This window comes from Sminthopsis crassicaudata, chromosome 2 (assembly GCF_048593235.1).
Source record: "Sminthopsis crassicaudata isolate SCR6 chromosome 2, ASM4859323v1, whole genome shotgun sequence".
Taxonomy (NCBI): domain Eukaryota; kingdom Metazoa; phylum Chordata; class Mammalia; order Dasyuromorphia; family Dasyuridae; genus Sminthopsis; species Sminthopsis crassicaudata.
Window position 1 is genome coordinate 89,412,824 of NC_133618.1, and position 21,678 is coordinate 89,434,501.

A 21,678-nucleotide genomic window follows, 5' to 3' on the forward strand; every position below is an offset into this window, starting at 1 on the left:
GGAAAGGAGATAGCTTAAGATCAAAAATACCAACAGGAAATTCCTTTTTTGGGAGAGACTGAAGGAAATAACAATAGAGAATTTTTGTCTTATTTACAATAATAAGAAAATTCCTGTCTTATTTACAACAGAGAATTCTTGTATTATTGACAAATATCTCCGGAACCTCTTGATAATATCTCTGTGCAAACATTGTTTTGATGACTCTAGTCATAATGTATGTATATAAGGAAGGCTGAAAAATGAAATCTTTGCATTTGGTATATACCAGCCAAATGCCCGTCAACTGACCTCCCCCTTTCAGGCAGTTTGGGTCTTCCTGAAGGCCAAATGCCTGTCTATCCCTTTACTATCAATAAAGACTTTGTTTCCTTACAGCATTAAGTAGCAAATTCCTTTGCTGCCTAACCCTGCCCTTGGTTACTTTGGGGAAGGAAGGAGAGAGAGAAAAGGAACTGACCCATTTCGGTTTAGAATCTCAGTTTGCTCCTCATCAACTTAGCCTCTATTTGCCTCAGTTTCCTCAAATGTGAAATGGGGAAAAATACCACCTAAATTTGTGGAGTTTTTATGGGGATCAAATAAGATGTTATTTGTTTAAAAAAAAATACTTAGTACAGTGATTGGCAAATAGTATTATATAAATACTTATTCCCTTTCCTTTCCCCTTCATTAAAATCTTGCAAATCACTATTTTAGCTTACATTAACTAGAACAGTAATTCTCTACCTTTTTGGCTTTTATATTCTTAAAAGTTATTGAACAACTCTCCCCTCAAAAAAAGTTTTTGTTTATGTGTCTATCAATATTAGACATTTTAGAACTTAAAATATCTTAATATTATTATGAAAGAATTTTGACTTTGCAGACTCCCCTGAAAGGGGATTTGGGATCCTTTAGTAGTCCCTAACTACATTTAAGAACTTCTGAGATTGAAGACAATAGAGGTAATGCTATTTTCCCACTCTCCTTTCTAGTGATTCATAGCAGTGGTTTTTTCTCTAGGGTTAGGGTTCTCAGGTAATTTATCACTGGAGATGAGACTCCTTTCCTTCTGACTCCTACCTTTGCCTCTTTGTTGTGTCTTTTCCACAGTTCCTTAAAGTCTAGCTCAAATGGGAAGTAAGAATAAGCAAAAGATTCTTGAAATCGCATACTGGCTACTTTTAGGCTGTCTAAAACAGAGCACCTTAATCCTTACTCCAATTTGGAACAAAAGTAGCAGATGTTCAGATAATGGTAGTGTAAACTGGCCTACTCATGGAACCTTGGGGACCACAAACATTTGTGGGACCCCCTGAGGTACTATCACCATTCACCACTCTTCTTCTTTATCAAGCTGCCCATTAACTTAGAACAAAATGACTCCAGTGTTTGTTTGGAAAACTAATATATGATTCTGTTACCTTCCAATCTGGACCTCCTCCACCTCTTCCTTCAGATTAGTGAGCTTTCCTCATAAGTAGCCTAAAGCCAGGCTCAGCACACTACTACTGCTCTCTCTGGGCATCCTTCCGGATTTTCCCCCACACTTCAGCCTATCTCTCTAAGTACTACTATCCTGGGTATTTCTGACTGCTGAGTGTTTACAATAAGTAGCCCAACCCAGCTTGTCTTTGCTGCTGTGACTGCTATTTTCCACCTCTGATTCTGGGAAATGTAACCAAATCTACTCTCATACCAACAAGGTACATGTCAATTGCCTTACAGCTTCACTTGCCATCCCTATGACATCCCATTTGGCTACCCACATCCTTGTTTGTGTTGTTTTCCCCATTAAAATGTAAGCTTCTTGAGGACAGGAACTGTCTTGCTATTTGTGATTGTATTTCCATAATTCAGTTCAGTTTCTGCCATGATAAATACTTTTTTCTGTGTACTTTCCTTCCTTCATTCCTTCCTTCCTTCTTACAAGGCCAGAAATGGCCTGTATAGGTTTATGAAAACTACCAGCTCATCTGTCATTGGCGTGACAAATAACAGCAACTTACTGTGGGAATGCCAAGGCAATCTCTTCTCTAGAGAATGACTGTTCCATCAAAGGCTTTGACACATGACACACTGATGAATCTGTCCTTCCGGCTGTGACTTCATATTCTTGGAGTGTGAACACCCAAAGATACCAGAATCAACAGAACCCATTTCAGAATATTGTAAATCCAGGAGTAGAGATGTTTTAAGTGAGCATCTGACTTTTGGATCAGACTGGAGATTGCCAGGTCACTTAATTTGTGAACTGATCAGGCTTTCCATCATCAAAAACAAATCATCTCTAGAGCCTATATACAAAAGAATGAATACACTGTCTAAGCTATGAATAGAAGAACCTTCATCTTGGCCAGGTTTCAAGTTGCAAAGGCAGATTAACTTCAGGTTAAGTCACTGGTAAGGAAGAAAATACCTCTCTATCCTGCACCAGCAATCTGTGAGTCATAGGCTTTCTGAGAGGAACTATGTATAAGTGGGAGGAAGGAAGGAGGCAGGCAGGCTTCTGCTATTAAGAGGCTCCCACTGCTCAACTATTTCATCCATCTGACCTCCTCTCCCTAGGATGTTTTATCCCTTGGCTTTCTTCCCAGGTGTTGCCCTGAACCTTTCATTCTAGATTGAAAAATATATTTCTGATTTACTCTTTCGTTGCCTCTGTCCAGTGTATTTTGTTATTGTTCCTTTATAAACCATGGCACATTACAGAAGCTCAGAACTCACATAGATTTAGTTCCATCCTGGAGACTTCTCAGTAACTAATCCTGATTTGTGCTTACAACATGGTTTTGTTTAGAATATCAGAATATGGCTTATACCTCATTTGTATAGTTCTTTGTGACACTCTCCTTCACTATCTCTCAAAGTCTGCCCAAGTTCATGCTTATTGTTTCTATGCCATTATTTATCCATCTCATCCTCTGCCATGCCCTTTTCTTTTTGCCTTCAATTTTTCCCAACATTGGGTTCTTTTCCAATAAATCCCAATTTTCATGATGTGGCCAGAATATTTAAGTTTCAATTTCAATATTTGACCTTCCATCAAATACTCTAAATTAATTTCTTTAAGTATTGTCTGATTTAACCTCTTTGCTGTTCATTCTCAAAAGTCTTCTCCAGCACCACACTTCAAAAGCATCGACTGCAGTATTCAGCTTTTTTTTAATTGTCCAACTCTTAACAGCAGTGCAAAATGATAGTCCTATAGCTTTGACTGTGCCGATCTATATCAATAAGGTGATGTCCCTGATTTTTAGTATACTGTCCAGATTTGCCATAGTTTTTCTTCTAAGGGGCAAGCATCTTTTAATTTCATGGCTGTAGTCACCATCTGCAATGATCTTTGTCAGTGTTTCCATTTTTTCTTCCTTCATTTGCTAGGAGATAATGGGACTACTTGCCAAAATCTATGTGTTTTTGATGTTTGGTTTTGATGTAAAAACTTCATGCTAGCTTTTACACTATCCTCTTTCATCCTCATCAAGAAGCTTCTTGAAAATTCTTCTTCACTTTCTGCCATCAGAATGACATCTATACATTTGAGATTGTTGATATTTTTGGCTTTTTATTTATCCAGCCTGGCAGTTTATATAATGTACTCTGCATATAAGTTAAATAACAGTCCTATATGTAATATATGGTCTCTTTTTCCAATCTTAAACCAATTAGTTGTTTGAGTGCCCACTGTTGAGTTTTTCAAGTTTGCTGGCATATTGAGTGCAGCACTTTATTTTTTCCCCCATTCAATACTGTTTTATTTTTCCAATTACATGTAAAAATAATTTTCAATATTCATTTTTATAAAATTTTGAGCTTCAAAATTTTCTCCCTCTCTCCCCAAAATAGCAAGTAATTGGCATGGGTTATACAAGCATAATCATCTTAAACATATTTCTGTATCAGTCATGTTGTGCAAGAAAAATTAGAACATAAGGGGGAAAACCACTATTGAGAAAAACCCAAAAAAGTGAAAATAGATGCTTCAATCTGCATTCAATCTCCAAAGTTCTTTCTCTGGATGTGGATGGCATCTTCCATCACAAGTCTATTAGGATTGTTTTGAATCACTGTATTGCTGAGAAAAGGAAAATCTGTCACAGTTGGTCATTGTACTATGTTGCTGGTTCTGTTACAATGTTCGACTGGTTCTGCTCACTTCACTCAGTATCAGTTCATGTAAGTCTTTCCAGGTTTTTCTGAAATCTGACTGCTTATTATTTCTTATAGAGCAATAGTATTCCATAGACATTCCCCAACTGATGAGCATCCCCCCATATTCCAATTCCTTGCCACTACAAAAAAGTTTCTACAAATTTTTTTTTTGCATATAAGGCTTCTTTTTGCTTTTTTATGATCTCTTTGGGATACAGACCTAGTGGTGGCACTGCCAGGTCAAAAGGTATGAATGCAACACTTTGACAGCATCATCTTTTAGGATTTTAAATAGTGCAGCTAGAATTCTATCACTAGCGTTCTATTAATAATGTCCACTTGACTTCATTCTCCAGTATGCCTAAGTCTAGATCAGTAACCACACTATGGTGGTTATCAGTGATATTAAGATCTTTCTTGTCTAATTCTTCTGTGTTGTCTTTGCCACCTCTTCTTAATATTTTCTGCTTCTGTTAAATCCCTACCACTTTTGTTTTTTATCATGCCCATTTTTGCATGAAATATTCCCTTGTTACCTCTAATTTTTTGAAGAGATTTCTTATCTTTCTCATTTTATTATTTTCTTCTATGTCTATATAGCTTTTTATTTACAAAACATGGGCATGGGCAGTTTTTCAACATGGACCCTTGCAAAGTTTTTTTTCTATATCTTTACATTACACACTTTAAAAAACCTTCTTATCTTTCCTTGCTATTATGTGGCATTATGCATTCAGTTGGACATACCTTTTTTCTTCTACTATATGCAAAGCCTTATAATATAGTCATTTTGCTTTCTTGCTCTTTTTCACTGGAATGTTTTTTGTGCTGCTTCCTGTGCATTATTGCAAACCTCTGTAGGTCTTTAGGCACTTTATCTATCAGATCTAATCTCTCATATCTATTCATCACCTCTACTTCATATTCATAAGGGATATTATTTAAGTCATTCTTATAGAATCTGATGGTTTTTCCTGTTTTTTCAATTTAATACTTAATTTTTCTGTAGCTTGTGTTTAGATTTCCACAAAAAAGGGAAAGGTCTCAGCTCCTGTGAAAATACTCAAACTAATAATGTATCAAATACAGGACAGGTTTTATTCCACTTAAGAGAAAAATACCAAGGACCTATACAAATGAGCCCATAAATGGTTAAAATGATTCTTCTTGATTCTCTGATGAGACTCTTTCCCTCCAAACCAGTCCTTCCTTTTTTGAATGCTACCCTAAGTATTTTACAAAGAACCAGTAGAAGGTACAAATTCAGCAAGGTCAGAGAAGTGGTACAAAGACCCTTTTAAGGTGAAGAACTTTGGTATTGATTGTGAGACATGGGAGATGCTGGCATAAAACTGGCCATGGAAAACCTGCATAAAGATGGCATTGTCCCCCTGAGCAAAGAAGAATCAGAGTAGCATGGAGAATTGTAAGATGTATGAATCTAGACTCATCTCTATCACAAATGTTCAAACATTATCTGTGCCCAATAGGTGATAGAGCCTTCCAAACTAATATTGAAACAGTGTACCTTGATTGCAAAATCATATCATTGGTCCTCTTCAGGTGTAAAGGAAGAACTACCCTGAATGCTTCTCCATTCCAATGCCAGCAAGGGAAAATAACTTAATGGTAGGAAATTAAACAAATGTGTGGTAAAAATCTTATCTTCCCCAGTGTATAAGTATACTCACTCCAATCTTATAACACAACCCTAATGTTGAGGTTCCCCAAAACTGGAAAAGAAGTTGGGGTTACTCAAAGGCTAAGTCTCTTCTCCTAACCTGTATGCAATTGGTAGTAAGTGAAAGGCAGGATCTAGATTTTTCTCCTCTTCACTCTGTTCCTTATTATGCCTTGGCTCTTGAAACTCCCAACTCAAACCAGATCCTTGACTTAGTCCAGAAATTCCTTTCTACTTTACTGCCACTTCCATTTGCTTCCATCCTGGGGTCATGTGGTGGTTGAAGTGGCACATGATTTGTGCAAGCTTCTCTTGAGAAAACTGCTACTTGAGTCTATATGTGGGTTTTATATCTAACTTTCTCCAGTCTGCCAATCCTTACATAGTCCCTTTTTAAAACCCAAGCACTTTAGATGTGCTTTAGATAATGCCAGAAGGAAGTGAGACAAAAGCATCTTTACATCTTGTCAAGGAAGAAAAAGGCAAAACTCCATACTTAAAATCTAGAATTTTCTTATATTTCCCATTCCATGGGCCAGAACTTAGAGAACTATTAGGTAAATAATCCCTCTTATATAAAGTGCACATTGAAATGATTTGTCAACAGATAGATTTAAATTGATTTAACCCATAGCAGCACATGGTCAGGTGCTATGTGTTAGGATACTATCTTGCAGTCCCTCAATTAATTTATTAAATGCTTACTACACCCCGTTGCTAAGTGCTGGGGAGTAAAAAGAAAGCCAAAAAATATTTCTTGTTTTCAAGAAGCTATCTAATGAGAGAAGCAATACTAAAGCAACTATGTACTATACATATATATATATATATGTACATATATATATTTGATAAATTAGAGATAATCAATAGAGAACATTAAAGGATAATATCAGGAAAAAATTCTAGTGGAAGATAGAATTTGAAATAAGACTTTCAGAGCAGTTTACCTATGACAAATGCCTTTCTTCTTATTTTATTCATCTACTTTGTTTGTTTCATTTTTTTTCCTATAACTCTTAAAGGCAGGGTCTACTTACCATACCATAATAACAAAAAGATGTGAACTATGTAAACCACAAACCCCTTTAAAGTTTAGTAAATAGTCATCATTAGTTCCTAAAGCCAAACAAACAAACAAACAAATTAGTTGACCTGTGACTAATTTTCTGGGGATCAGGCTAGGCTAGTTTTTGGGTAACACTCAAACATTAATGAGTTCCTAGTCAAAGCATTTCCATCTTGGTAGAATCTGCCAGAGCTTATACTTTGGCAATATAGGTTTGAAAACTCAGGATTGTTTCCACGTGAGGAAGAGTCACTATACTAAGATTTTAGTTGGTTGAACCAAACAGCCTTCTATATTATAGACCAAATTCACAAGAGATGGGGTGTGAATATCTAGAAAAGAGACTAGTAATCATTAAAAACCAGTATAGCTTCATCAAGAATGGCTCATACAAAAGGAGCATCATATTCTTTTTGACAAAGTATTTAAACTAGTGAACAGGGGAAGTTCACCTTAGTTTCAAGAAAGGATTTGACAAAATCTCACATATTATCTTTATGGTTGAATTGAAGTGATGTGGGCAAGATAATAGTATAGTTGGGTAGATGCAGTATTGATTGATTGTATAACTCAACCCCAACAGTAATGATTAATGGGTTGACATTAGCTTAGAAGAAAGTTCCTTGTGGGATACCCCACAGATCTTAACTTGGCTTTGCATTGTTTAATGTTTTTATCAATCACTTGGATGAGAATATAGATATCATGCTTATGATGGGATGATGGCAGTGGTAGGAAGGTAGTCCAACAACTAACTCAGTATTAACCACATTTAAAAGTATAGTGTTAAATATAAGAGAGATGATGGTCCTGCTCCTCCACTTTGGTCAGATAGCATCTAGAATATTGCGTTAAGCCTAGGGTACCACATTTTAGGAAAGACTTTAACAAGCTGGAGAGGGTCCAAAACACAGACAATAAGAATAATGAAGGACTTCATCTTTATTTAGGCCATATGAAGTTTAGTTTAAGGAACTGAAGTTGTTTAGCCTGGAGAAGAGAGAATGGCTCTGCTCTGTTCAACTTAGTCTTATTTGAAGGACTATTTGTTGAAGAGTCAGACTTATTCTGCTTAACTTCAGAAGAAAGAACTAAAATTAATGAAGACAATTTGCAAATAAACAGATTTTGGCTTGATTTAAGGAAATCTTCCTTTAAAAAATTGAGCTTTACTAGAGGGACATGGATTCCTCTTCCCTTGAGACTTTCAATCAAGTGTTGGATGAATACTCCCTGGGAACACTATAGAAGGATTCTTGATCATGTAAGGTTGAAGTAAATGGTCTCTGAAGGTCTTTCAAATCTGGGATTCTGAGATCAGATGATAATTTATTTCTCACAAGTTTTCCTCATTGGTTATATTGCCCTTTGAGAAGTGAAATCCTTTAAATATTCTTCAGATAAAAATGGTCAGCTAAAGACCTAGCCATTACTCAGTATCGTTTCATCAAATTCAATTGAGGAAGACATTTATTGTGAAACTCTAGTGATGAGCATCTCCTTTTAGACCAGCTTTGTTTTGCTGATTAAGAAGATCATTAGACCTTTAGAGATTTGAATTGCACAGTTCTTATTGCTACATCTGATGACCAGGGAACTGATTTTCCCTTAATGAAAAGAGGCTGCTTACCACATATGTTACTATTTCTCCCTTCATCATGAATAAATGATTAGTTTGTGCTAAGCATTAATCTATGCTTACATCTTGGGTTTTTTTTTTAAAGTCTTATTTTTCAGTGTCAAGGACTCAAAGCAGTATTTAAAATCAACATCTTAGCCCATAAAGATTGATCACTCACTCAATGATCAGTATTTTCTATTAATTTCACATGCATCAGATATAGTACACAAGACTCCCCTTACTTGTAAACCTCACCTCATTTCTGAAGCACCAATTAAGAAATGGAGCTCATAGTCCTCCACCAATGTGTTAACTTTTATTAAACCAATTAGAAAAGATATGCTAATTCAAAGCAAAAACCAGTTATCCATATAGCATAACAAATTAAGTAATTGGGGGGGGGGGGAAATTCCCATTCAACCAAGGGTATGAACTCGCATAAGCTGCCCTACCACTAATTGAAACAGAGACTACATGGCCAGGGAATATGCAGGGAGTAGTATACTTATGGAACACATGTGAATGGGGAATTCACTTCAACTTAATTTACTAAGATCTCCTGTGTACTAGGCATTGTGCCAGACACTGCAAATATATAGATATAAATAGGACGATCCTTACCATCAAAGAGCTTATACTCAGCCAAAGGGAAGAGACCCATATCCAAGGTGCAAACAGGCACACATATGAATTTCATGAAAATAGGAACCCATTTGGCTAGAGCATGTGTGTCTAAGGCAACTCACACTTTTAATGCTGAAATATTTCCATCAGGAATGTGAATTTAACAATAAAGGGTTATGTAATTCAAGGGATTTGTGAGACTAAGTCTTATTCATACCACCTTAGGGTTAGTTCATTAGCTTATCAGTGTCATCTGAAAGCTATCAATACCACTTTTGAGTTGCCTTACAAGTTACTCTAGTTTTATGTGCATGTCTGGTGGCTAACTGCATTTTTCAGGCAGAGGGCTTTTTCCTGGGGCCTGGGTGACTTCTCTTAATTTAGCGCATAATCTCTGGATGTGGCTTTAATTAATTTAGGAAGGAGTTTCAGCGAGTGGCTTTTATGTTCCCCCTTATGCTCTTATTTCCCAATTCCTTATTGTTACCTTAAACTGGCTACTTACAATACTATCTGGCGAGGTCATCATGGGAGCCATAATAAGATACAATTTCAAACTCATTTCATCCTATTAGATTCAACCCATTATTATTCTAACATGTGGAACTCTTTTTGGACCTTAATTCTGTTGTTTTTACATATTAGTATCCCTCCATCTCTGTATCATCTATATATAGGATGACCAGCAATAGCCTCACCTAAGCCACTGATAAAACTGTCAAGCAAGACAGTATGGAAAGCTTTATGTTGTAATTATAAAATGTATATTATTTCACATATATTTCAAATATAAGTTTCAGGAAGGCAAAAATCATATTGCTCTATTAAAAGATCAATTCTATGTTTATGGCAGCCCTCTTTGTGGTGGCCAGAAACTGGAAACTGAGTGGATGCCCCTCAATCGGAGAATGGCTGAATAAATTGTGGTATATGAATATTATGGAATATTATTGTTCGGTAAGAAATGACCAGCAGGATGATTCAGAAAGGCCTGGAGAGACTTACATGAATTGATGCTGAATGAAATGAGCAGGACCAGGAGATCATTATATACTTCAACAACAAGACTATATGATGATCAATTCTGATGTCTGTGGCCATTTTCAACAATGAGATGAACCAAATCAGCTCCAATAGAGCAGTAATGAACTGAACCAGCAACACCCAGCAAAAGAACTCTAGGAGATGACTATGAACCACTACACAGAATTTCCAATCCCTCTAATTTTGTCCACCTGCATTTCTGATTTCCTTCACAGGCTAAATGTACACTATTTTAAAGTCCGATTCTTCTTGTACAGCAAAACAACTGTTTGGTCATGTATACATATATTGTATTTAATTTATACTCTAACATATTTAGCATGTATTGTTCAACCTGCCATGGGGGGGGGGGGGGAAGGAGGGGAAAAAATTAGAACAAAAGGTTTGGCAATTGTCAATATTGTAAAATTACCCATGCATATATCTGGTAAATAAAAACTATTAAAATTTAAAAAAAAACTAAAATGGTTACAAATAAACAATCAATTTGGAAAAAAAAAATAAAAAATCCAAAAAGATGTTTAAAAAAAAAAAAAAAAAAAAGATCAATTCTAATTCCAAAGTTGCAAACACTCCTATTGGGTAGAAATTAATTAATGGTGTAAACTAGGAGACACTTTTATCTAATACAATCTGTGACTGTTTGGACAGTCCATATATGAAATATAGGAATCCATATAGGATTCTGTTTTGTGTTAACTATGTCTAAATAGATATAGTAAATGGTTAATTCCTCAAGAGAAGTAGAAATATGAATGCAATCCAAGAGTCCTGGTTCAGTCTTGTGTAATACCTATTTCCCATAACATGTCTGTAGTTAATAATAATAATTAGTATAATCTACAATTACTAATTAATGATTGTCAACAACATTCTTAAGAAGACAATAAAATTTAGTGTGATGGAGCCAATATCAATTTTCCAAAGTATAATCCATTTGAGAACACACATAGTCCATCTGGTCTTTTATTTTGACAGTGGAACCAAGAAATGTTTTTTTGGCAGGGTGTGGTTGTGTAGTATAACATCAGCCTTCTTAAGTTAGAGATGTATCCTGAATACCCACAGCTACCTTTAATAAGTTATTCAGACTGAATCATAAATTAGTACATTTATTCAAACTCTTCTTGAACCATATTTTCAGCTTATCTTACTTACTTAGATCAAAAAAATCCTTTTATTTTGAGATCTCTGGGATGTGGGGTAGAGCCAAAATAATGCAGAAATTGTATGTGAGGAAGAGCAAAACTCCTATATGAGGGTTTAGACTGGCTTTCCTCTATCCACAGAAGATATGCCACAAATATGACACTTTACATTGCAGAAGACTTGAAGCATGTGTGTAGAAGTAGGTATCAAAAGAAATTCAGGTTTTCAGGTTTTTGTTCCCTTTTTTTGTGCAGAAGCTAACTGCTGTGAAAAAAAAAATTGCACATAAGCAAATGTGAAATTTAAGTTATGTTCAAGTTGTTCTTTTTTTCATAATATCAGTTATGCTGAAACATTCATATTTTGAAAATAAGCTTCACAGCAGAAATGACTATTTTTATACTTAGTGTATATCTCAGTGCCTGGCACACAGTATGTACTTAATAAATATTTGTTTCTTTCCTTCCATCTCTGGGGCTTTTGCACTGGTTGCTCCCATGCTCTAAAGGAACTTCTTCCTCATTTTTTTTGGGGGGGGGTCTCTAGTTTCCTTCAAGTTTCAGTTCAAATGTCAACTTCTGCATGAGGTCTTCTCTATTCCTTCCAGCCATCAAATATTTTCTCCACACAGTTATCTTGTATGTAGTTTTTCTACATAGGGGGAGTCAGTCAGATTGATGGAAAACCAAGAAAGAGCAGTGTCCAAAGTGTCCCAAGTGTCCAAAGACAAGAAAATATCTGGGAGGGAAGTTAGGAAATATAGCAAAGTCCAAGACTGCAGAGAAGTAAAGAAAGGAAAACTGAGACTATTAACTTGGCAATTAAAGAGATCGTTAATAATTTTGGAAAGAGCACTTATTTCAATTGAGTGAGGTTGGAAGCTTGATTACAAAAGATTTATAAGCAATGAGAGAAAAGGATGTGGATACAATGAATATAGCTAGCTTTTTCAAGGAATGAGGGAGATGTGTGTATTTTTAGGTAGGTGAAAAGGAACCAATAGATAGGAAGTAGTCAGGAACCAAGAGGCTAAGGAAAGTCCCCTTTACTTCTTGTGTTCAAATATATAGTGTATAAAATTATGTTTATTCTACCTACAGATTTTGTGATTACAAACTTCAATCATTTCCTCAGCCTTCTTATTTTCAAACTGAAGCCCTAATTTTTAATTTATGCTTGCCATCATGAACAGAATCTCTATCACCTTATCTAATTGGATATGGATCTTTCTCAGTTCTACTATGTCTTTGTTGGGATGTAATTATTGGCAGTAAAGTAATATTCCAGATTAAAAACTACCTGCTTTATATACTGTTCAGGTGAGATCTACATCAAAAATGTTTTCTGGGTGAGATATGTTTCAAATATGCCAGCATTTTATGTAACTACTAATCATCTATTTATATTTAACATTGGTGGGTGCCACTGGGAAGGATACTCCAATCTTTTGGGGTTTTTTGTTATTCTTCTAAAATTATCTTAGCTACCCAAGTTTTCTTTGCTATGTTAAAGCTAGTTGCAGTTAACTTGTCTTCTCCTTTATCTTGATTGGTCTTGGCTTTCCTTAACACATTCTCTCTCTCTCACTCTCTCTCTCTCTCTCTCTCACACACACACATACACACACACACACACACACACACACACACACACACACACACACACACACACACACACACATATATATATAATTCTCTGCCTCTCCTCCCTATGGCAGTCTTTAAGACCTTTAAAAACAACTAAACTGTAAAACAAAACAAAAAAAAATTATTTGCTTCTCCCAATTGATGTATAGCAAATGCAACAAGAGTAAAGAAAGCTTTTAAGTCACACAAACTTAAGCAATTAAACTTTATCTTTGTGAAGGAAGAAGAGAATATGGGGAGTGCAATGATTTAGTTGCAGAGGTGAAGTCGGACAAAAGTCACCACACCCTTTTCAGCCACAAATAGCATCATAGGAATAATAAGGAATTGAAAGGTATTTGTCACTCTAAGATAAATAAGAATTTGACTGAGAGACTTCAAGAGGAAGTAGAAGAAAAACAATTTAAACTACAGACTTAAAATTTAAGGGTAGGTATAGCTGGATAAATTGTAAAAGGAGTTGGTTAAGGACAGTCCCTCAGCAATTTTCCTGAATTCCCTCAATTAACAATTTTGACAAAATTATAGGGCATAAACCTTTGTTTAGGAGTACCCAAAGGACATTTTTCCATGAATAGGTATTCTTTTTTAGCACCTAGCTAGTAAGGCTTGGGAACTCAAGATAAGTTGTTGAAACTCAGAAGAACAGACCATTGTAAGAGTTTGATCCTTTCTACAGTTGGGAAAAATGAAAAACAAAAACAAAAACAGGGGGTAGCTAGGTGGCGCAGTGGATAGAGCATCAGCCTTGAGTTTAGGAGGACCCGAGTTCAAATCTGCTCTCAGACACTTAACACTTCCTAGGTGTGTGACCCTGGGCAAGTCACTTAACCCCTGCCTCAGGGGAAAAACAAACAAACAAACAAAAAAACAAAACAGCTGACATTATCTCTGTCAGACTTTGAGAAGAAAACCTAGTACTCAGACTAATTGACCTGAACTGAATGGATGGTGAAAGGGGGTAGACTTGTGCCCATGTGCAATTTTCTTATCCCAGGAATAGTTGATGACAACTTGTAGCATAATACAAAAAGGGAGATGTGTGTTTGTAGGTAGATTTGGAAAGTATTATGAATAATGTTCTTTAGCTATAACTTCTATATTGGAGAAGGGAGTTTTAGCCAGAGAAGGTAGATTTTTTGAGTAGCACCAGGTTTGGGAGTTGCCTTAAACTTCAAAAACTGCTGAAATAAAAAGCTTAAAGATCCTTTTTCACAGAAAGAGAAGGGGATTTTTGAGTAATGTACTCCCTGAGACAAAAGACTATTCATGTAGTTCTTGTACCATGTCTTCCTTGGAGACCAAAGTCAATGAGATATTAAGACAATTTAAGTCCGATTGGAAGAGGCATGGTTTGTTCAGTATTCCCCACAGATATTTCTATGTTCTGGGGCAATGTAAATTACAGATGGTACTAAAAGCCTTGGGGGCAGTTATATACAATTTTAGAGGGAAGAAATACTCACTAGAATATAAAAGGATTTCCATGATGGTACCTTCAAGATTAATTCCCTTCTTGTGGGAGTTAATAGGCAATTTCAGTGCTTTATGTGTTTTCTATGTCTATTTATGGTTCCTGTGAGTTATTTGCATCTTCTGCATTTTATGTGAGGTAAAATAAAGGCTGTTCTATTCTCATATTACATGTGGTACTCTGAGTGTTTTTATAAGAGACAAAGATCTAGTTTTTTTCTTCATTTAAGGAAACCTAAGAGTATTTTAGGTGAACTCCAGGTTGGACAAGGATCTAAAGAAAGAGATAACCTTTGGGCAGCTCCCAAGATTGAACCTAGTCTATGTGAACCTAGAGATCTTGTAGGAGTCATGGAGGGTATATGGAAGGAACAGAACCTTGGTCTACAGGATAATAAATTACAGAGCTGGCAGAGCCCTTATGATGAGAATTAGGTAAGGGGTAACCCCTTTTGGTTCGGCGCAAGGATACATAGTTAAATGCAGTCTAGTGATGGCACAGAGTCCCCTGTAAAGGAATTTATAGGCCCGAAAACCTGGATTGATTAAAAAAAAAAAAAAAGTTTTAGGGTAGGGGTTTGGAAGTAAGGGTAAAGTTAGAAAAACGCCGGGGCCAGAGCTGGCGCCGGGCGGACAGGGACCCTTGGCATGGCTGATGTAAGAATGCCATGTTTGGGCTCCTGCAAAGAGTGGGCTCCAGGGTTCCTTTTTTTATGATCTTGACGGTGGGTGGAGTCCCAGGCTCCTGGCTGGTTTCAGCCAGGGTTAGAATTGAATAGAATTCAATGGATTTTTAGATGAGGTGGAAGGGGGTTGGGGAAACCTGAGCAGATCATTAGAGTGGGGGCTGAGACAGCCCATGTTAGCTCAGATCAGGTTGGGGGCTGGGAAAGCCCTGATATCATTGGAATTCAAAAGGGTGCTTTTAACCAGGATTTGTGAATCAAAGGTGCTAGCTTCTTCAGCCATGGGGGGGTTGGGAATCAGAAAGGAATCTAAAAGGGATCTCAACCCACATTAGTTACACTGTAGAAAAGCAGCAACATCACATCAAAAGACCAGCAGCAGATGGTAGTAGAGAGCAGAAGCTACTCAGTTAAAAAGTATCATTTCAGAATTCCAAAAGATGGCAACAGAAAATAACAGAGAGTAATATGATGAATTCACCCAAGAATATTGGTGGCTCTATAGTAGATGCATGAATACCCTTGGCCACATGTGTTCCCTGTATGTTTGCCTCTCCATGTGAGATCTGGGTCATTTGTTTTCCTTATGTGTGTTCTCTCCCTCCCTGGTGCTAGGGTAATTTATGGTACCCCTTTGTGTATGAGGTAACATTTCTTGTCACTTATTTTGCTATGCTGTTTAATTAAAAATATTTTGCTTTGAACTGGTGTCTTCTCTGTTAGTTTAATAAAAGAAACACATTGGTTGGGGCTTTGGGGGTACTAACCACAAAGTGCCTCAAACCTTAGTTCTGTATATACCCATGTGTGAGAAGGATCTCTAGGTGTTATGTGAGGAGATTCCCACAATTCACCCCACAAATGTTAATTGAAAAAAAAAGGTGCTATTCTGCAATAATTAACTGAAAGTTAAATAGAGAAATTCATATAATCCTCTTTTGACTTAAACTGAATGCATAGCATTTAATACACTGGCACTAAGCCTGGTAAGCATTTACTAACATTTTTTCCTACTTATTGTTGATTGGAGAGCCATCTCAAACAGTTCAGAGGAAATGTTGCTATATAAAAGAGACTTTACTGTTAAATCCACATTCCTGTTGGAAATAGTTTTGCAGATGTTCTTGGATGATGCAAAAACATTTGGTGAACTTCTGGGGAAATGGGTAGACATAGGAAGGAGTATATGGTTTTCAACTTTCCTCCGTGTGTGAGGGTTGGATAGGGCGCACAACTTTTTTGTAGAATGATTATTTATAATCATACTAATGTTTCTATTTCTGGCATTGAATGATAATTTGTTAAGGCATTTGAGGAAATTCAGATATATCACCTTACTAGAATCATATTTCTTCAAAAGAACACTGTTGTTCTTCCATTAGTTCTGTTGGTAGTGTTTTTTTTTTTAAATGGATGTGAATGGGACTGATTGGATAAAGTATTTCTCAGCATTGAGTCACATGATCCCTGTTCCCAGAACTGGGACCTTGAGGAGTCATTTGATCTCTAGAGGGATGAACTTTGAACCCTGAAATACAGGAAGTTGCAGGAAGTGATGTGACCTATGGGAGGCAGCCAACATTGGTGACCATTGGTCAAAGATGGTTTTGTCCTTTTAGTCTATCCAATAAGAAAGCTCTAGTTTTTTGCTTCTAAACCCTGGACAAGCTGGAAGGTGGCCACCTTCCAGGCACACATGGTAGAATTGGGATGGCTCCCAGGTGTGACTGAACTTCTCCCTGTAGGGAGTAAATAAATGCTTTCTTGGGGCAGCTAGATGGCGCAGTGCATAGAGCACCAGCCTTGAGTTCAGGAGGACCAAATCTGACCCTGGGCAAGTCACTTAACCCCAGCCTCAGGGAAAAAAACAAAACAAAACAAATACCAAGTATTTGTTTTTAAATAAATAAATACATGCTTTCTCTTTGTACCTGATGATGTCTCTGATTAGTTAATTAGGAAGGGGGTTTACCATTATTAATGGTAATTATTAATGGTTTACCATTATTAATTAGGAAAGGGGTATACCAGTCCCACACAGAGGTATACAAAAATAGATGAAATAGGTGGTCCTAATATTCTTTGTTATAGCTATGTTATACACTGCCTTCTTAATACTATTCCATAAACAGGATAAAGCACACATGGAGTCAGTAGATCCTAGGAAACAGTTACTAAGTGTAATCTGAATAGAGTAGAACACAAGGAGTTTCCTAACTGGGGATTCTACTATTATAGGAGAAATATTTTCACTCTTTCGTCATGTGAAATAAGATAATCTTTCCTTAAAAGGTCTTGAGGTCATCCCCGAGACTCAGTTGTCTTGAAACAATCAAGGATCACACTTTTTTTTTTTTTGCTGAGGCAAGGTAACTTGCCCAAAGTCACACAGCTAGGAAGTGTTAAGTGTCTGAGGCCAAATTTGAACTCGGGTCCTCCTGAATTCAGGGCTGGTGCTCTATCCACTGCGCCACCTAGCTGCCTCAAGGATCATACTCTTGACATTATTTCTACCTCACCTCATCACAAAACAGCCATAAACATACTCTCATGTTCATTTTTTGAGGCTTGGCTGGAGGATGGAGTCCTCAATGCCTATTTTTCTGCTATGACTAAGTAAATTTCTTTTTATTACTATTTGTTTTTTTTTCTCTCCTTTTTTAATTAAAGCTTTTTATTTTTAAAAACATATGCATGGATAATTTTTCAGTATTGACCCTTGTAAAACCTTGTGTTCCAAATTTTCTTCCTCTTTCCCCCACCTCCTTCCCTAGATGGCAAGAAACCCAATATATGTTCAACATGTTAAAAAATATGTTAAATCCAATATATGTATACATATTTATATAATTCTCTTGCTGCACAAGAAAAATCCAATCAAAAAGGGAAAAAAAAATGAGAAAGAAAACAAAATGTTAGCAAACAACAACTTTTTGTTGAGTGAAAATGCTATGTTGTGATTCACCCTCAGTCCTTTTTCTGGGTGTAGATGGCTCTCTTCATCACAAGATCATTGGAACTAATCTGAATCATCTCATTGTTGGAAAGAGCCAAATCCATCAGAATTAATCATCATATAAACTTGTTGTTGCCATATACAATGATCACCTGGTTCTGCTCATTTCACTCAGCATCAGTTCATGTAATTCTTTTCTTATAAAACAATAATAATCCATAACATTCATATATAGTAACTTATTTAGCCATTCTTCAACTGATGGGCATCCACTCACTTTCCAGTTTCTTGCCACTACAAAGAGGGGTGCCACAAACATTTTTGCACATGTGGGTCCCTTGCCCTTCTTTAAGATCTCTTTGAGATATAAGACTAGTAGAAACACTGCTGGGTCAAAGGGTAAGCACAGTTTGATAGTCCTTTTGGACATAATTCCAGATTGCTCTCCAGAATGGTTGGATCCAATTCACAATTCCACCAACAATGCAACAGTGTCCCAGTTTTTCCATATCCTCTCCAAACTTTCGTCATTATCTTTTCCTGTCATCTTAGCCAATCTGAGAGGTGTGCAGTTGTACCTCAAAGTAGTCTTGATTTGCATTTCTCTGATCAATAGTGATTTAGAGCATCTTTTCATGTGACTAGAAATGGTTTCAATTTCATCTGAAAATTATCTGCTCATATTCTTTGACCATTTATCAATTGGAGAATGGCTTGAACTTTTATAAATTTGAGTCAAATTGGTGAGAGATAGGAAAGGGGGAACCCCGTTTTGGTAGGCACAAAGATAGTAAGATAATCCCATGAGGCGCAGTGTCCCCTGTAAATGAATTTACAGCCCGAAAACCTAGATTGATAAAAAGGTTTATTGTAGAAATTTGGAAGTAAAGTTGAAGGTAGAAGGATGCCAGGGCCAAAGGTGGTCATTGGGCGGGCAGGAACCCTTACATGGCTGGAAGGATACAATGTTTGGGGGGAAGGGCTCCTGCAAAGAGAGAGCTCCAGTTTGTCTCTTTTTATAGCTAAAGGGGGCTTGTGGGTGATACCCCAAATTCCTGGTGAGCTTTCAGCCAGGGTCAGCATTGAATAGAATTCAATGGGTTTAAACTGTGGGGGTTGGGAAAACTCAAGTTAGTTCAGATCTGGTGGGGGATGGGACAACTTGGTGACCAGGATTTGTAAATAAAAGGTCAGCCATGGGGGTTGGGAAATCAGAAAGGAATCTTAAAGGGACCTCAACCCCCATCAAATTTTCTATATATTTTAGAAATGAGGCCTTTATCAGAACTCTTTTTGTAACTATTTGAAAGAACTATGAATATGTCATTTTGTTCCAATATCAAACCTAAATGGGCGAGGGGAGAGCACATATATACAGCATCTATTATGTGCCAGATACTATGCTAAGCACTTTAATAATATCTCTTATCTCACTACCCTAAGAGGTAGTTACTGTTGTTATCCCCATTTTACAGATGAGGAATCTGAGGCAAATAAGGAGTTAAATGATTGTCCAAGTTCACATAATGAGAAAATATCTGAGATCACATTTGAACTCAGATTTTTCTGTCCCCAGGTCCAGTGCTTATTCATCGTGCTCAACAACTGTCAGGGGAATAGCCTGCATCAGACCCAATCTAGAATACTTGCTATCCCTTATTCTACACAAACCCTACCCCTTTTCAGAGGTACAAATCCCACAGAAAGAAACCCCAGGGAGTGATATCATCACATCAAAAACAAGGAAATATTATAATGTAAATCCAACATTTTCATGAATTTAGCATCTTGGTTCTGCTATCCATGGTAAATTTGCTTTGGAAAGAAGCACCCTCATTGATACTAACTTCTTGCTCTGGCTTCAAAAGAGCAAAATGGTCAGCCCCAAGATTACCAACATCAGAAAACATTTTGATATTGCCTTATGTATGCCTGCTTTTAATCACCACTTTCAGGCTGGGAAGCAGCTGGCCCCATCTCACTCTACTAGGAGCCATTCCTTCCACAACTACTTTGAACTTGGAAATGCAGCTTTATTCCTTTCCTCTGCTGGTTCTTGTTGAGCATTCTATGTACTGCTGCATCAGTCATGGAGAGGACAGTTTCTTCCCTCTCACTGAGTATCTACTGACAAGTGCTCCTGCTATTCCTATATGAAATGTGGGGCATACCTGCCCAACCTATTCACAGACAGAATTGCCTTGTGCTTTGAGAATCACTAGTTTAAAGAATAACCACAGGCATCAGACTCCCCAGGGACTCAAAAAAGCTTCTATGGAAATAATATAGTGTCCACAAGCATGGCCCAAAGGAAATAAATGCAGGATGTACTGAATGCTGCAATGGGATAGAGATGGCTATTTTCTACTATGGCACCAGATTTAAATTAACTGAGTGCTGCACAAAGCCTTCATAGAAAATAATTAACATGGAGAAAGAAAATAGAGGAGCCAACTATTGAAGGGAGGATGGGAAAACTATTCATACTTAAATTTTTCTACCTAAAATTAGATAAGTCCCATGTTCAGTAATTAATTTGAGAGTCATTTGCCTCACTTGAGTAATAACCATAGAATCTCAATATTCTTGTAAGAAGCTTCCTGTGGCTGCTAAAAGTTTCAATAAAATAAAAAGGGAAAAATCAATTATTTAATACAATTGCTTTTAAAGAAAACTGGAAATATTCCAAAATATCATATGACCTATAGTTAAAGAGGTACCTTCATCAACTTCACCTAAGCTTTTACTTTATATTTCTGTAATTCATATTTCTGCAATTTTTAGGAGTACCTGTGTGCATCACAGTCTCATGACAGACCTTGAATCTGATCATTGGAGTAGCCAAGAGAGAAAATGGAATAATTTTAGAGAAGCAATTGCTATGTATTTTCTTTTGGCAGGACAGAATTTACTGAATGATAGGGTATACATTTTCAAGCTATATAGTCCTTATGGATGAAACTGATTGGTTACCTTTACTAGTCTATTTATTATAAATGAGAACATGAGTCATGGTTTTACTTCCTTTTTTATAGGGTTCTAGCATCCTTTATCCTCAAAACAAATGGCTATATTAAAAACATGAACCCCTAAGACTTAAGTTTCAATGCCTAAGATACAGATCAGCTAAAAAACAGATTTATTCTCCCTTCATAAGAAGAGAGGAACTCATTCATTTTAAGAAATTTTCCAGCTTGATTGAACGAGGTTAACAAAAGCAAGACTTCCTCTGAAAATTGCAACTGCTGAACCTCAAAGAGTTACTTGGCAAAGGCCAGTTGACTTCACATAAAAGACATAAAACATGGTTTTCTTAAGGAACAAAATGGAAGCTAACAAGCAATTAACTATCCCAACTGGGACACAATTTCTCCCACTAATTTCTGATGTCCAGATTCTGAAGGGATATTCTCAGTTCATGGCTCCAGTGATCTACCAAGAGTTTTACTCTCATTTTCCAGGTGTTATATGAATCAAATAAGATAGCAATGTCATGACAAAAATTGATCAGCTGAAGAAATTGTACCCAAGAGAGTATTTTGTATTTTCAAATGATTTTCTGCAAAGAACTTCAGGGTGCTTTCTATCATTTAAA